Consider the following 18,151-nt stretch of genomic DNA (forward strand, 5'->3'; position numbering starts at 1 on the left):
TGAAAGCTTCGCTGTATTATAAAAAGACGAATAAAGATTTGCATCACAAACTTATATTGTTATTTACGAACTGAAAACTAAGGCATTTTCATTAAGTTTTGAGAGCTTTGACATTTGAAACCAAATCTCTTACTTATGTTCTTGCTCAGAATCACAACAGAAACCGTGACGCAAATCACTTGATAAGTCTCAGCAAAATTGATCGGTTTCAATTCAAAATATGCCAAGTCAAAAAACAGGAGGCAGGAGAGGAGGGTTTGCTTCAGAAACTTGACCTTTTTTCTGATCATCCCTCATTTTGTTACTACTTTACAGCGACTATTTAAAAATATCTCGTGAAAACAAAACCAAAAATGATATAGCAAAACCAAATACAGTGCAAAAAAAAACTGAAGAAAAAAACGCGCAAGAAAACTAACAATTACATGGTGTATATAAACTGTGGAAACTGCTTTTAAACAATAAACGCGTAAGACAGAAGAAAAAACTCCTTGAGAGCTAGATTGACTTCTAAGAATTTTGAAAAAGGTTTCAAAAAAGTACAATAAAAGATAACGGAATCACAAGGAACAAAATTATGTTTTTTGCATTCAAAAAAACTAAAAACTACGCGAAATTTCTTCAATTTGTTAATGGTTTCCAGTTTTCACAGAGCAAATAAAAGAAGATTGGAATTGTTATGGGGCAGACTTGTTGTTTCGACTTTCGATTGGAAAGTGACGGAATATTTTGCTCGGGGTGGGTTTTTTTTCTTCAGACAAATTTCGACTTTTTAATTTGCAATTTTTGACGAATTTTTTTTATTTCATTCGAAAAGTATTGCTGTCATGAGCTCAAATTTGAAAAGATGTTTTACCTGTGATCATTTTTCGTAAAGTTATGGGGGTTTAAAGATTGCCATTTTGGCTAATTTCGGACAATTAACGCGCGATATATTTAGCGCTTTTAACGCCTAAGCGGAGATTTAATCCGTCTTGAAATCGTTCCAATTTGCTTGAAAGAAGCTTATTTGCCATAACTGATTTGTTACAAGGAAGGAAATCTATCCTTTTGTACTTTAAATGGCGTGTGGGGTGTTGATTTTCATAAAAAAAGTTCAAAGTTTAAGAAAAAAAATTTTTTATTTTGTTCTATATAATGGTTTTTTTAATGTTAGTACTGCTCCACAAACCTTAAAAGGAAGTCGGAACATTCAAGGCTTTGCCCTGATACGAGCATTCTTGTTAAAAATTGAATACGTTAGAGGGCTCTCAAATACTTTCATTTTTCTGGCGACAAATGTTGCTGTGAAACTTCAATCTTGCGTACAGGTGTGTTGTTAGGCAAAAACTGGACTTACGAATTCAAATTTTAAAAAATCCTTCAATAATTATTGTTTTAAAAAAAAAATTTTTTTAACAAGCGATCTCTCTTATATTGAACGTTTTTGTACAAGGTAATAAATTATTCTAATTCTATGATTCTATATTTACAATTTATGTAGATAAGCCTAAAAGGATAAAACGGTAAAAAGGAAGTAGTTGAATTAAGATCGTTAAAATGGACAACTGAACCTCTGTTCATATCGACCAATGGTCGTAACTAAGATGTTTAACAGGTACTAATTAAAATACCGAAGGTCATTTTAAGATACTAAAAACAAATCACAACATTTCCCACCGGGAAAAAAATGAAACTGCAAACTAACTACATAACTCTATATACAACCTTTTTCCCCCTCCGAAATTGGAAGAATTTTTCAAACTGCACCCAGAAGGTAAATATACAGAAGCAACATAGAATCCACAATTGAAAGAGAATGTACAAATGTACAGGGTGACTATACAGAATTACAAAATTTACCGTATACAGTAACTAACTAAATAAAACTAATCCACAACATGTACATCAACATGTACAATTGTATTTACAGGTAAAATTAAAAAGTCCAGCGGTAAAATATGGATTAAAGAATTGTTTTGTTCAGTTTAATTTGACATGTCGATTAATTGAATTGATCATCAAACTCATCCAATTTAGCCTTTACTTCCGAATCTATAATCGATGAGATCTCGCTATAGTTGTCCACCTCGAGCGTGGGGTCCTTCGAGGTGGGGTAAGTTAGATTTGAGTCCGAAGAATTCTCGTGAAGGTGAGTTTTCGTGGTAGAGGTTGCTGGTCTGACCGTCGGGAGGGAGTTCCTTGAAGACCAGGACAACTTGGTTTCCGCGACGAGAATCTGTGGAGTCAAAAAGTCAGATGGAGAGGTGACCGAGAAAGTAGTCCTATGGAAGTCCGGTGCCGGAGAGAATACGGAATTTGACGCCCCCAGGTCATCTTTCTCTAGAACCACACCTATAAATCTGCGATTTCCGTAAAACTGTGGGGCCCACATTTCTGCGTGGTCTAGAATTTCGAGTCTTTAGAGTCGCGCTGTTCATCTGTTCCGGAATACTGTCTACCAAAATTGGATTGTCTTGTGATCGTTCAGTAGTGGTCGCATCGTGGATGACAACAATCTCTCGGAAGTGGTTGATCTCTGGCCTCTCTGAGCTCTGTTGTGGAGATTCGACAGGACCTGTAATACTTAAGCCATGATTAGACTCGGTATGGGGGTTTTGAGGTACGTTATTATTGGTCACATCGTCAAAATAATCCTCGATTATCCCGTCCCACGAATCTAGATTTAAGGAAGATGAACCTGAAGAAAATCTTGGAGAGTCTTGAGTGGCTGTGATCGCGGTCGGTGCACTCGTCCCTGCTCTGGTGTTATCCGTCCTTGAGGTGCCTTGACCCGAGTGTCCAGCGGGTGTCGATAAAGCTTTCTTCGGTGGAGAGAGTTTCCTTTTCCCAGCTAAACTCGAATGAGTATGAAGATTATGCCCAATGGTTGTCTGATTCACTATTATCTTTTTGGGCCCAGGGAGTATTTTTCCTTTTATAGCCAGATCCGATTTACGTAAAACGTGACCGTTGTCAAGAGTAACTGTGTGCTCTGAAGAATCGATGCTTACTTTCTTAACCAGATTAAAATATGGGTCCCTATTTTTCCTGTTAGACACCTTTCTATATAAGTTACCTCCCATTACTGCTTTTCTTTTTGCCAGAGGTTCTGAAGTTCGGATAGTGACGTCCGGGGTTGTGTGTAGGTTGAAAGTCCTAGATAGTGGCATGCTTTCTTCTGGATCCGACGTGCTGTCCTTTTCCTCGTCCATATAACCATCTTCTGCCCCGTCGTGGAGTTCCCAATTAGTGGCCCGATCTTTGGACATTATAGCCTTCCCTTTATCTAAATGGTCAATATTGGACATAAGACTTTTCCACCTAGTGTTCGCTACTCTACTAAAATGCTTTTCAAAAGGAGTACAGCCAATCGCAGATTGCTTTGTGATTCTCAAATTCTAGATGATTTTCTCGATCGATTCGTTTCGAGATGGCTTGGGTAATTCGAAGGACATTGCCAGTAATATCGATTTAATTGTGTACACTAATTTTTTCACTAGCCCATTGGATCTGTGGTCTCCGACTGTGCAGTAAATAATTTCCATAATGATTTTATCGTAGAAGTTTTTGAAATCATGTGAAAAGAAGCATGACCCATGATCGACTCTAATTTTTCTTGGGAATCCGTGTAGGTGACAGTAATCGTTTAAAAATGAAATTACATTTCTTGTAGAGGTGTTGTTAGCGATCTTGGCCGAAGGAAACTTTGTGTAACGGTCGATGCAAAGAAGGATGTATTTGTTGTTACCCCAGCACGCGTCCAACGGTTGCAAAATCCAAATTAATTTCTACGTTCGCGAATGTCAACGTCGGGAGTTTCGAAATATTATGGGTGCCTAGTAATACTTTAATGTTCTTACCCGCTCTTAGACATTGGCTACATGTTCTCCCGTGATGGTAAATTTCCCGGTAGATATGCGGCTACCACAAGTATTCGGCGAGAGATTTCATCCCAAACTGTCCTGGATGAGTCTCATGTAGCATCGAATTAAAAGTTCCCCTGATGGTAGCTGGGACGACTAATTTATTGTCTAAGAAGAGTAGCTCATCCTTCACGTGGAGATCTTTGGCATAGTTCATCATGTAAGTCCCGTGTATGCCCATAGGTCGATTCCTCTTTATCGTGTCTATCAAATCCCACAGCATCTTGTCTTCTCTAGTCATGATCTGAAGCAATTTCTTCGAACAGTGGTTTTCCGGGCGAATTGGGGAATTTGGTAAATTCAGGTCGGCCTTATATCTTCTTACGAGGTCTGCGGGGTCGGGTGGAAGTCGGTCGTCTCTGAATTTGAGGGCGATATTATGTTCTTCGGGAATGATCAAGAGAGGTTCGTTCACTTTATCTATTGGGAGTTCTGGTTGTTTCTTGCTAGATGGTATGAAGTGTCTGTTTAGCAATAAAAACTGTAGAAGGACTTTGTCCGAAAAGGTAATACTTTTAAAATTAAATTTCGAATTATCGACAGGTTGGCAAATTGTAGTGCAATTTTCTGTCCGAGAGTGTTGATTGTGGTAAATTTTTATCGACTGAGTGATACAAGATATGATAGCAGCAATAATCTTGAGATTAAGTAAAGCTAAAGAGCTATTCAACCGATTTTGACCAATCACGTCGCTTGAATTTTCGTTTCCCGACGGGATTGTATTAACTCGTGTATTATTATTTACAGCGACCGCTGGTCTATCTACAGAATTTACAGTAACTATTTTAGAATATTGTTTAGTCAAAAAGATGTTCTGAATTTTGTCGATTGAAGCGACTACAAATTCGTCGTCATAACGGGAAATTGGAAGGGCTTTGCCCGAAGGAAGTCTAGATAAGAGGTCTGTAAAGCCCATGTCTTTTCCTGGTAAATGTGAAATTTTAAAATTAAATGGTAAAAGTCTGTTTACCCAATGGGTCAATCGACTATGCATCGTTTTGTTTCCATGATTTGCCGAAAGTGCTGATAGTAATGCTTTGTGATCATCTGTTACTATTTGAAATTCCGTTCCGTACAGGTAGTTTCTGAAATGTTCTGTAGCCGATACGACTCCCAGCAACTTTAATTCGTTGGTAGAATATTTCATTTCATGGTTATTTAAAAATCTGGATGCAAACGCGAATGTTTTCCACTGGTCGTCCTGTAATTGTTCTAGGGTTGCCCTTATTCCGTTATGTGAAGCGTCCGTTTTCAGTCTTGTCTTCTCTTTTATATCGAAATGGCTGTTTTCTGTAATATTTACAATTTCCGCTTTTAACTTCTCAAACGCTATTGAATGGCTAGTTTCCCATTGTTATACCGATTTTTTGTTTAGAAGAGGTCGAAGAGGGGAGCTTAAAGTCGATAAGTTAGGGACAAATTTTACGTGTTCGTTCATCGAGCCGAAAAAGGAACGAAGTTCAGAAATATTCTTCGGGGTTGGCAAATTTTTTATTGCGTCGGCTTTACCGACCAACGGTAGTACTCTCTCGCCTGAGATCTTGAAGCCAAGCCATTCGATGTCACATTTAAAAAATGCCTATTTCCCCCATTTAACTGCCATGTTGTTTTTATCTAATAGTGATAAAATTTTATACACTATTGATTTGTGTTCTTCCAGGGATCCACGCGAGGCTACCACAATTTGTGAACGGGATGTTTTTCAACAGTGAGTCCATGACCCGTTGGAATTCATTGGGCATGTCTCCCAATCCGTAAAATCCCGTTAAAAATCGATACGTTCCTGTAGTTTCACCGCCTACTATGCTAAAATATCACCGTTTACTTTTTGATCGCATAGTTTAAGTTGGCTATAGGCGTTTTTCAGGTCTAGATTACTTAACCACACTCGCCCGTTGGATTTTTCTGAAATTTGGAGCGCCACGTTATCAATCAGTTCATGGATGTTCGGCATTTGATCCTTATTTTTAAAGATTTGATCATTTAATAGTTTAGAGTCAAGTGCCAGTTTTATTGAAGTATCCTTTTTCCGAGTGATTAAAATTGGGCTGATAAAACAATCTTCGTCGCATTTCTCTAATTTTTTTATGTGGCCTTCTGTTTGCATTCTTTTTAATTCTTCGTTCACTCCCGCGAGTAAGTGGAGTGGGACTCTTCTCCCTTTGGACTGTATTGGTTTGAAAGGTGAGTGAAAATGAGTTACCTTTCCATCCTTAGGTATTTTTCCCACTCTAGTGAATAGGTTTTTGAACTCGTTAAAAATTTTGTCAGATAAAGAAGGTATGTTTTTGTACTCACTCTCGAGTGTGGGTTGATTGACCATGCAGATTGGTTGGGGGCATTTCCTCTGTGTTATTTCTATGACCAGTTTGGGTAAATTATCGTTCCCCAAGATGTTTTGCTCGTGTCCGCCGGTTATGAAGAATGGGGTTTCTTCGCTGATCCACCCATTGGACTGTGTTCTGACAATTATTTTTCCAAAATATTGATCGTATCGTTGGTGAATCCGCAGTATAGGTCTTTTATTCTTTTCTCCACTGGGTGTATCTTGAGGTTCGGGTATCTTAGGTTAATTTCGTGTAATACGTTCTGTTTTAAAAAACTTACAAGGCTTGCTGAATCTATAGGAATGTTCATATTTACAATCATATCCCAGCCGATGCCTAGTTTCAGGAGTTTCTTTGTTTCGAGACCGTTTTTTGTCGTAAATAGTTCTGACGCTCAACACCGAGAAATCGTCAACTTCACTCTGTCCGTACTCGTTCCACGCATTTATAACGTCGCACGATTCTTTTTCTTCCCTCCACGAGTTTTCCGGAGGTGTGTATGTACAATTCTCGGTATTTACATAATTATCTGATACAGTATTTACAGTTGGTCTCTTATTGCGTGATTTACATAATTTGGCGAAGTGTCCCTTATAATTACAATTTTTACAGGTTATGTCCTTCGCTGGGCAAACATTTAAGTGCCCATTCGTAAATGTATTCCCGCATTTCATGCACGAGTTACTCCTTTCGATGTTTAAACTTGGTTCCTCTTTGATATGATTGTGGTTACTAAAAGATTTGAAAGTTGTCCCGTTGGTCGATGACCGTGACATATTTGTCAGTTTCTGGTGGTTAAAATATCCCTTTTTGTCGATTAGGGCTTGATTAAGTGCTTCCGACGGGCTTATGGTAGCTGAAAGTAGCTTCCTCTGGGTGTCTGTGTTCTTCATGTTGCAAATGAAGATATCCCTTATCCATTCCGCCTCGTCAGATTCCTTGATGTTGCACGTGCTGGCCAGGTCCGTCAGTGCTCCCCAGAATTGTTCGTACGACTCGCGGTCTTTTTCCTTTCAATTTAGTAGTTTATATCTTTCGAACGTAGTGTTGGGCGGTTTGTTAAATGCTGCGTCTAGAGTCCAGAACTCAGAAAACAATATTGCTAGAATCTTGACTCTCGGGTTCTTTTGTGTAAAAACTCTTTTTCCTTCGCTCCCTAGGGCTAGAAATAAAAATGATCGCAGTTTCTTGTCCGCCTCCGTTCGTCTCATTCCATTAAATTTCCTCTTTTCTTCGTTGATCCGTTTCTCTTCGGCGGATTCATACTGTTTCATTGCGCTTTTGCTCCTGCTCTCTCTGTTGGCTTTTTCCGCGTCCGACTCGCTGCCTGTTGCTTGTTCCAAGATTGGAATTTGCGTCTCCGGTATCTCTGGTCCATATAGGCTCTCTAAATCCAGATTTTCTTTCGCAATGATCGCCAATTGGAATTGGTCGCTCCATTGGGTCCAGGCATGCGGTGGCTCTAGAGTATGGTTAGGCCAAAAGGGGGGAATTCCACGCACGTTCGAATCATTTGACTGCGCCATAATAAACTATTCTAATTCTATGGTTCTATATGTACAATTTATGTACATAAGCTTAAAAGGATAAAACGGTAAAAAGGAAGTAGTTGAATTAAGATCGTTAAAATGGACAACTGAACTTCCGTTCATATCGACCAATGGTCGTAACTAAGATGTTTAACAGGTATTAATTAAAATACCGAAGGTCATTTTAAGATACTAAAAACAAATCACAACACAAGGCATATTCTTTCTCTCAAGATATTTCAAATTATTTTCCACAGTTTGTGAAATTTAATCAAAAGCTCCCATTTCAGTTTTCAAATGAAATTTCTTTTTCATCAGCAGCTGTTTCTTCAAACTCCGCAATTCAAATAGCCTGGGTTGAATTGGTCGAAATTTGTATCATCCGCAGAGGTTAGATAAGGTCGTCTCTCGACTCAGATTTACTTTGGTTGACTGAGTTCGGTTCTGGTCGTTTTCTGTCAACAACGCTCAATCTTGTCAAATCTGGTCAGTTCTGGTAAACGAAGTCAATTTTTTGTCAATATCTGCTTTTTAAGGTCAAACGGGATTAATTTTGAACGACCTCGGTTGAGTTTTTTTAAACAAATTTTGTACAAATGTTGTTTGTATATACATACATACAAGTTGTCAAGTCTGATTGCGAAACTTTATCCCCAAGAACAAACTTTTGTGAGCAGCGAAAAACTTAGTCTCTGCTTACAGTTTTTAGGTTCTTAGAACATTTTTTATTCAATTAGTTTCAGTTTATTTTAAACATCGTTTTAGCGGAAAATTATAAAAAATCGGAAAACTCGTACGCTTCACCCGTTTGCATTCAATTTGACACAGAACTCAAATAACCGCCTCCAAAAAATCTTGCTGAAAAAAAACCTTGCTCAAAAAACCTTGCTGAACACAACTTTTAAAAAAAGATTTGGAATAGAAACAAATGCTGTCTCATTACGAGGCAAATTTACGTGGATTCAGCAATAAGGACGTGTTCTTTTTTGTTCTTTTGTTCTCTTTGATCGCCGACAAAATTTGTACAAATTTAATGATTTTTATAGATTCTAGAGACCTACAAAAACCAAAGCCAGTGCACAATTTGGCCTCTTAATGCTGTTTTGCTTGGCAAGGAACAGATTCATAGCTTCTTTTTTCGGCTGAATTTTAGGTTTTGAGTTTGAACAATCTAAAAATCTAGGGATCGATTTATGGAAAAATTTGAATTAGTCAGTATCCTAGAAAAAAAACACAAAACAAGTTTTAGTTGCTAATGTTTTATGCAGAAACTCAAAACAAGAAGTACAAGAAGGACAAAACAAGAGTCATATCGTTTTCTTGAACGATTTGTGTCTCGGTTTTCATTAGCTGGCCATACGTATTTTCCCGATTACATTAGCTTCTGGTTTCGAATTTGGCCAATGTCTAACTGACAGTTCTAAAAAACATTTTTTTATAGTTTTGCAATTTTTGAGTATTGTTTTAAATGAATGGTGCTAAAGTTATTTTCCTCATTCGATCCTTCCGACTTGAAGGTCTCGGCCAATTTCGAGCATACATTGAAGCATGTCAAAAGGTACTAATCTAACTAGAATTCATCAAAATTAACATAATCAATCAATTGATCTGATCCAGATTTGTAGATTTTTTTTTGCAGATCAAAAACATTTGGATCACTCTTGGATAGTTCTTGATGAATAATTGTTAGATTCATATCAAAAACACAACCAAAGTTGCAAACTTCATTTTTCTACAAAACCAACAGAAAAGTTAGACGTCCAAAAGTCTCTCAAGAGGGAAAAAAATGTTGAAAAACAAAATCTAAACCTTTAGAGGAAAAAAAATAAAGGAAAGTGTAGCTGCAAAAAAATCACTTCGACAAATTTTTTTCAAACAAATATTATATTAGTTAGAGAAAAACAAAACATCCAGCAAAGCCGGCTAGGAAATTAGTGAATATTGGAAAACTGATTTTTTTTGAAAACAAATTTATAAAAGCGATCTGTATATCCATCATACAATGACAATTTTTAGTCAGCATAAAAATTTCGATATGGAAGCCGAGGACATCAACAAAATTTTAAAAATTTTCTTGACTTATAGGCAAAAAAACAGCTCAAAATCTTGACAATGCTTCAAAAAAACAAAAATTTTCTCCGGAACACATTTCGAGTCGCTATCGAGACTTTGTTTTGTACTATAAAAATTAGGAAGCATTTGATTGCTACAATTTAAAATTATTATTTAAAATGTAAACAAAGAAGTTGTTTCTGTTTTAACTATATCATTGCAGAAAAAACCTTTCTGCACAAACTTTTGCAAATTGACTTCGTATAACAAAAGTAAGACCACTCTACAAAGAAGGCGGAAGAAACTACGCACCAAATTTTTGGCTTTTATCACTAATGCCAGCTAAAGGAACAAAGAGAAATTGCTTTTTGGAACAGCCTGAGTTTTTAGCAAAAACTTAATTAAAAAATGATCAAAACAGTTTCAGAAGCAAGCGCCAATAACGTATGCAATAGTTGTCTTAATTGTAGAAAACTGTTATCAATGAGACTCTCACCCGAATGAAGTTCGTTGCAATATCATAAGCTTGCGCAAAGTTTTCGAGACGGTAAACAATAATTTCTTTTACAATAAGGTTATTCACATGGGCTATGCGGACTGCTTTTAAATCTTTTTAAGTAGAAAAAAAACAGAACAAAAATCAATTGGTTTTACTAAAAATACGTCAAGCACGCAGTTACTTAAATTTTCTATGCCAAAAATAGTTTTATTGGCTTTCTCCGCTTAATTTTGAGTATCATTGACTTGAACAGCAAAAAGTGGATTCAAATGTGGTTTTGTACAATGATAATACTGCAAATTAAATTTTGTTAAAATCCAATTGCAAAAAACCACCAAAATTATCTGGATGGGGTCTCAAATAAGCCTGATAAAATCATTTCAAATTAGGAACAAAAAAGTTTTCTCAAAAGTACAACTAATAGTTATCGGAAACAGAATTGAGAAAAAAAATAGTCTGAGCATTTAAGTGTTTTTAATAGTCTGGATGTTTACAATGACTAAATTTCAAGTTTTGTAGAACATGTAAACGAAAAACAAACAAGACTGCTCATTACAGGGCGAAGCCCTGAATGTGCCGACTGCCTTCTAAGGTTTATGGGGCAGTAGTTACAATAAAAAAAATTTATTGTTATATAATAAAATGCAAAAAAAAATTCTAAATTTGATTTTTTTTTTTATGAAATCATCCCCCCACACGACATATAAAGTACAAAAGAATATATTTCGCTATTGTAACAAATCAATTATGGCAAATAAGTTCTTTCAGACAATTTGGAATGATTTCTAAGACGGATTAAATCTCCGCTTACCCGTTAATAGCGCGAAATATATCGCGCTTTAATTGTCGCAAATTGGCCAAAATGGCGATCTTTAAACCCCATAACTTTACAAAAAATGATCACAGGTAAAATATCTTTTCAAATTTGAGCTCAAGACAATTATACCTTTCGATTGATATAAAAATTCCGTCAAAATTGCTAGTTAAAAAGTCAAAATTTGTTTGAAGAAAAAAAAACCCACCCCGAGCACAAATGTTCCGTTACTTTCGTATCGAAAGTCGGAACAATAAAACTGAAGAGATTTAAGGGATGCCTCAGCAACTCAGGCAGTGTTTGAAAACAATTAATTCGAAAGGAGCATACCAATCTGAAAGACCATGTACCACTCTGTGCTGCTACAGATAGAAGCAAACTACAGTTATTGAGAAACGCGAAAAACCGCTAAAAAAAACACGTAGTTTCAACAAAGCAGTCAGCTAATCAAACAAATAAACTACTCCAAAAACTATTTTTTACAGTAAAATAACTAAATCATATGAATCGTGACAAAATTTTTTTTCGAAATCTGAGGAAATAGTTTTTACTTGTCATAAAAAATAGATCAATCAAACTGAAATCATTAAACTCAAAATATACGATACAGCACATTTTTTCGATAGATTAGTCATGAAATTTGCAACTTTTTTTCAAAGTTATTGCATTTCTTGTTTAGTGCAGTTGCTACGTATTAGGTTTCATAAAATATTACATTTCTCTTTTCAATGTTCATGAATTTTGTCTTATATACCCCGTTTACCCCTCCCCCACTCCTGTTAACCCTCCCCGTTTTCCCCCCTGTGTACACCCCCCTCCGGGTTTACCTCCATACACCAAAAATGCTTTTCATACAATTCCATACAACAAAAATCATTATCATACAAATCCATACATCAAGTGTATGGAAAAAATACTTGTCATACAATTTTCATACATTTTCGAAAAACAATAGAAAAAATTTATTGTGCGGCTTTTTGAGAACAGTTGAACAAACTGGTGACAAAAAAAACTGTTTCAAAATATTTTTTTGAAAAAAATACTTTCCATACAATTTCCATATATGGAAATTGTATGAGTGACATTTTTTGTGATAGTGAATAGTTTTGAAAATTTGCCCCAAAATTTTTTTTCAACCGCAAATCGAATTTTGTACGCAAACAAACAATTTCCGAAACTTATCTTTTCACTTATAGTTTTATCTTTTCACTCAAAAACGCTGAAAACTTTTATTACTATTGTATGGCGAGTTTATGTATGCCTTGATCAATGTCTGTTAATTTGAAAATTCAAAAAGTTAAATAATCATCACTGAAAAACTTTGCCAAAAAAAAAAGTTTGTTACTTCTGATATATCATTTGTGAAAGACATCTGGAAGACAATTCAGGTCGTTTTTTAGACATTGAAAATGCAAGACAGTTCAACTTTTGGTGCTTTGAGTAGTAACCAAGGTCTTTGTCACTTGTGTTCGGTTGCAAACACAACCCAAATTTTTCAGATAGTAAATTTAGAAACAAAAAACAACTTCATTTTTATGGAGAAAACACCTACCATGTAATTTTCATTTATGGGACAATGTTTATTAAAGAACTTTCTTTCAATTTTCTGCACGTATGGAATTGTATGAAAATTTATGAAAAGAAATTTCCCATTTATGAGAATTGTATGATAAGCATTTTTGGTCAACCCGGGCCCTTTGTTTAATCCCCCACCCCCACCGGTTTTCCTCCCCGCATCCCCACCACCCGTCACCTTCCTGTCTGTTTACCACATTCGCCATTCGCCCTTCTTTATGGGGTTTATGTATTCCCGGGTTGACCGAAAATGCTAGTCATACAATTTTTATATATGGAAAAATACTAATCATACACTTTTCATGCAAATCCATAAGTACAGAAAAAAGCATGAAAGGTCTACGACGAGTATTTTTTCATATATGTAAATTGTATGACTAGCATTTTTCCATAAACCAAAAATATTCATTTTTTAAATTTTATTTTCTCAAAATTTTTTGGTTGTGTTCGTAATTGAACACAAATGACATAAGCCTTGGTTACTCAAACGTAGTAACCAAAGGTTTGGCCGTCTCGCATTAAAAATGCATTGGAAACAGCCTGAAATGTTTTAATTCTGTCTCACACAAATAATATATCGAAAGTAACGGCAAAATTTTTCAAAGATGATTATTTCTAAAATTTGAGATTTTAAGTTAACAGACATTGGTCAAGGCATACAAAAAGATGTCATACAAAAGAAAGAAGAGTTTCGAACGTTTTTGAAAAAGTTATGAAAAGAAAAGGAAAAATCCAATATTAGTTTATCCAGGACTACGTTATACACAAAAAAAAAATTAAATTTTGCATGCAAATTTTTTGTTTCAAAAAATGTTTGTTTGAAAAAAAAAATCAAATAATTTGCGGTTGAAAAAACACAAAAAATTATTTGGGGGCAATTTCAAAAATACTTGCCATCAAAAAATTGCTTGTCATATATTTTCCATATATGGAAATTGTATGATTAGCGTTTTTTTTGACAAAACGTTTTTCTTTTTTAAATAGTACGATACACCGAATTTTGGGCCAAAACAAGAGAAAATTTTTTCGAAATTTCGACGACACCATTTTAGCAAAATGAATGAAATTTGTATGATTAGTGTTTTTTCATAGACTTAGTTTATGAAATTGTATGATTAGCATTTTTGGTCTCTGGAGGTCAACCCGGGTTGGTAGACTTTGGAGGAGGAAATTTATGATTTACACCCCCCTCCCCAAAGTGCATGTTGAATTAAGTGTTTACAATATTCTAACTACGATAATTTTTTCAGATGAATTCTTCAAAGATAATCTAAATGCGCCTAAATTTTAACCTGATTCAGTTATATGTAAAAACAAATTTTTTGATAATCACACCTTAGCTAACTATCTAGTTACCTTTGAGCAAGCCTTTAACATCTAAGAATTATTAAAGAGAAAAACATGGTTAATTATACTAGCATGTACTCGTAGTATCATTAATGAGAAAATAAAGGCACGCAGATTAGAAAAAAAGAAAGTTTTGCATGGAGTTTTAAAGGCTCGATCCCTAAATCAGACAATTGATGTCTAATTGCGATCTACCAAAACATTCCGCTTTTTTCAAAAGAGTCCGTATAAGCAGGTATTGACAAAATAATGGATATTCTTTTGTGAACGGCCTAGTTTTAAAAACTACCGCGATGTCATCTTGGAGCAGAATCCCGGGTTGACGTCCATAGAAGAAAAATGCTTATCATACAGTTTCATATATGAAGTCTACGGAAAAAAGGTTTATCATAGAAAATTTATACAAATTTTTAAGTGTTTAAAAAAAAACTTTTAACATTTTTGGTCTAGTTGCGTCTGTTTAGGCTTTCTGGTCAATAAAAAAATGATTTAAAATTTTTGTTAAAAAAAGCTTGTCATACAGTTTTCATGTATGTAAATTATAAGATGGTCATTTTGTCATAGAAAAAAATTACCAAAAAATGTGTCTGGGTAGATTTAAATAAATATATCTATGATAAAGGGCGGGAATTTTGACAATCAAAAACATAATTTTAATTTCGGTCAGAAAAATGCTTCATAAAATTGTATGATATACGTTCCTGAAAATTGTATGATAGGCATTTTTTTCATGAACAAAAACAAAAATTTGAGATAAAAAATTTTATTCTTTTTTTTTGGTTGCAAACTTGTTTTTGTGCTAAAATATAAATTTTATAAAAAAAAATTTGCATGCAAAAATTGACTTTTTGTGTTTGTAACACAGTCCAGGATGAGTTTTTCACCCAAGAAATCTAAGAATCACAAAAAAGTGTTTCTTTTTAAACACAATTTTTATCTTTTGTGTCATTTGCTAAGATGAAAATTTATTTGTACAAAAACAGGCCTTTTTTTCTCAACCACCAAAACTTTCAAATTAAAAAATATCTAGCCATGTTCAAAAAGTTACTTTTTTGGGTACATAATTCCATGTGAAAATGTTAAAATTAACTTTAATGGCTAAAATTACCAATCACCTGCCAGTTACACACTGGGTTTTTTATGACAAAAGATCCTTGGTTAGTGTTTCGGTTGATACACAAAAATTCGAAACAAATTTTTTTTTGTTTTCATTTATGGAAAAAATGCTTCTCATACAATTTAATAGTATGGGAAAATGCTTATCATACAATTTCATAATATGGAAAAAGGCTTTTTTTTGCTATTTCATACACTTACTTTTTCTCTATGAAATTGTATGAAAGAGTATGATAAGCACTTTTTTTATATATGAAAATTGTATGATAGGCATTTTTTGTCAACCCGGGATGTTTGAACCTTGCCATTGGAGCAAATGGTTTTAAAAATTGGCAGGAACAGAGCTTGGGCAGAAAATTTTAATATTCTAGACCATTACGAGGCCAAACTGTGCACTGGATAGGCGCACAATTTTGTGCATCTATGTTCCTGGATTCCAGAGACAAGTCTTTAAGCATGTTAAAGTTTCGTCGGAAAGATCAAAAGAAATGGAAGACCAAAAAAAGACCAAGTGAGAGTCCTTGTTGCGGAATCCGCTTACATTTTCCAAAATTCACAGTTTGGCCTCGTAATGACTTTTCTTTTATTTGAAAGCTTGTATCAAATTTAACCTTAAAAAACATTTTGATTTACTAGTAACAAAATGAAAATGACCCTTCGAAGAATTTCTCATAGCTAATTTACATTTTTGATTTCTCGTGTGAGTATCTCAATTGGAGTACCACGTGAAAGTTCTAGACGCAAAAAAACGGCTTTGGGTCTTGAGTTACAAAAAAAGAGCTTCGCTCAACAAAATAACACAGTCCGGAAAGTGTGGGGATAATACAAATAGATTATCCTCGACAGGACTATCCTCGGCAGGATCCACGATTCAAAAGAAACACTTTATTAATTTTTAAATTAAAAATTTCTTTTTCAAAAAAATGTTCTAACCACAGATAACAAAAAAAGCTTCAACGAAGTTGAGTTTTTAAGAGTGAGAAACCTTCTCTACAACTATGAGAAGGTTTCGAGCGTGCAAAAAATATCAAGCGTGAGAAAAATGTCAAGCGAGAGAAAAATTGTGAGGTGTTTTATGACGTTTTGCAAACATCAGCAAATTTAAGAATAAAACCTCTTAGTGATGACACATGAATCTTTAATTTTTTTTGATCTTGAATTGATATTACTTAGTAAGGCAATTTATTAACCAAGGCTTTTTTATGGCTGAGGCAATTTAACATACCAACCCGCATCTAAGAGAATTGAAAAGAAAACAATGACAATGCTTTTTTTGCGATCCAAAATGCTATCATACTAATCGATTCTCATGTTGCGCTCAGACAAATAAATGGAAATAAAAATCAATTATAATCCCTGGTTCTTATCTAATTTAAATTTGAATATAAAACATTTAAAGTCAATTGATTTGGATTTTGACCTCTTTGTTTTTGTTTCGCGTCGTGCAAAAATTTTGAAGAGTTTCTGCATATATCAATTGAGTAATGCGGAAGTTTCGCAAACTAAAGGTACGGCCTGCCCAATTTCTAAATCCCATACTTTCTTAATCTGCAGAATCAATTACGTTGACTGTTGACCTCTCCCTCCCAACGTTTGCCATGTTTTGACTTACAACCCCAGCACCCCAACGTTTGCTTTTTTTTGAAAATAGGGTCGAAAAAACCAATTTCTGAAAAAAACATGCCAAACAGACCATTTGCAGTTTTATTATCTCTCCATCTAAGGTTTATAAATTTTTTAGGAAAATTGTTAAATTGTTGAAAAGAGCAAAATTGAGAAAATGAGTAACATAGAAAAAGGAACTAAAATCAAAGTTGCGCAGGAAGGAAATTGAAATTCAACAGCACATAACCACTTTTTGTTTAAAATCCTATAAACACTTTATGTTCGTTGTAATTTGTATCTCACTATATGGAAAAAAAAACGATTGTAATAGAGTTTATTTGGTCTGAATCTTTAAAAAAAGAAAAATAACCGACTATATTTCACTTGAAATTGGTTTTCATGCTTTATTAAATAAAAGCAATCTAAACTACTTTTCTTTGATTCTAATTGATTATTTTTGACTTTTGTTGACATTGACACTAAAACTAAAGTTTAGTCTTAATTTTTTCATGAAACTCCAGTGCGGGTAAAGCAGTTTAAGGGAAGGATGTCAATTTGGGTTCAAATTAAATTTTCATTGGATCAAAATCAAGTTTTTCTTAAGCAGCTCTTGGTAATCTTATTTCAGACTAAACGCTGGTGAGAAAATTCGTAACCTAATTTATACGGTTAGAAAAAACATTCCTCTTGTATATCAAATCAAATACTAAAAAGTCTATGGACGCAAGGATTCCAGTTTCTCTCAAGCAAACTAAACATTCTTAATCTGGACAACTTTTTTCTTGTTTTGCTAAACACAACGCTTTAACTATAATCATTTAGCATCAACTTATTGGCTAGACATTTCCTGTCAAACTAAAAATCAGCCTTTTTGAAACCTGCAGGAAACCACAAACATCGACTGGAAACTTTCGCAGCTCATCATTAGGAACTCTCAAACCTATAGTTGAAAATAATTGAAAGTTCTTTTTTTTGGGGCTTGGATTTTCTAGGCAAGCTGTTCTATCAAGAAACTGTGAGTTATTCTTTTGACCATTTCAAAAATTTCGACAATTTGAAAACATTTGTTAAAAAAAGTAACATCGAAGAGAGTTGAGTGATATATCATAGTAAAGTTTTTTCAGTATTGATTTGAAAAATAATAAAAAAATTTACAAAGATTTCCCAGTGCCGAAAAAAACGATTGGAAACCGTTGGTTTTGTCTATATTCGCGTGACTAAAGAGAGCAAGCACGTTTATTTTTGCCAAAATTAGGCCGTTCGCAAAAGCTTATTTATGGTTACTTTTAATTTTACTCAAGTAAAAAGAGTTTTCAGAGATTTTAATAGTCAGTTTGATAATCAAAAACTTCAAAAAATATAAAAAATTTCTGCAAAAGAAA

Source organism: Symsagittifera roscoffensis, chromosome 10 (assembly GCF_963678635.1).
Source record: "Symsagittifera roscoffensis chromosome 10, txSymRosc1.1, whole genome shotgun sequence".
NCBI classification, from domain to species: Eukaryota; Metazoa; Xenacoelomorpha; order Acoela; family Convolutidae; genus Symsagittifera; species Symsagittifera roscoffensis.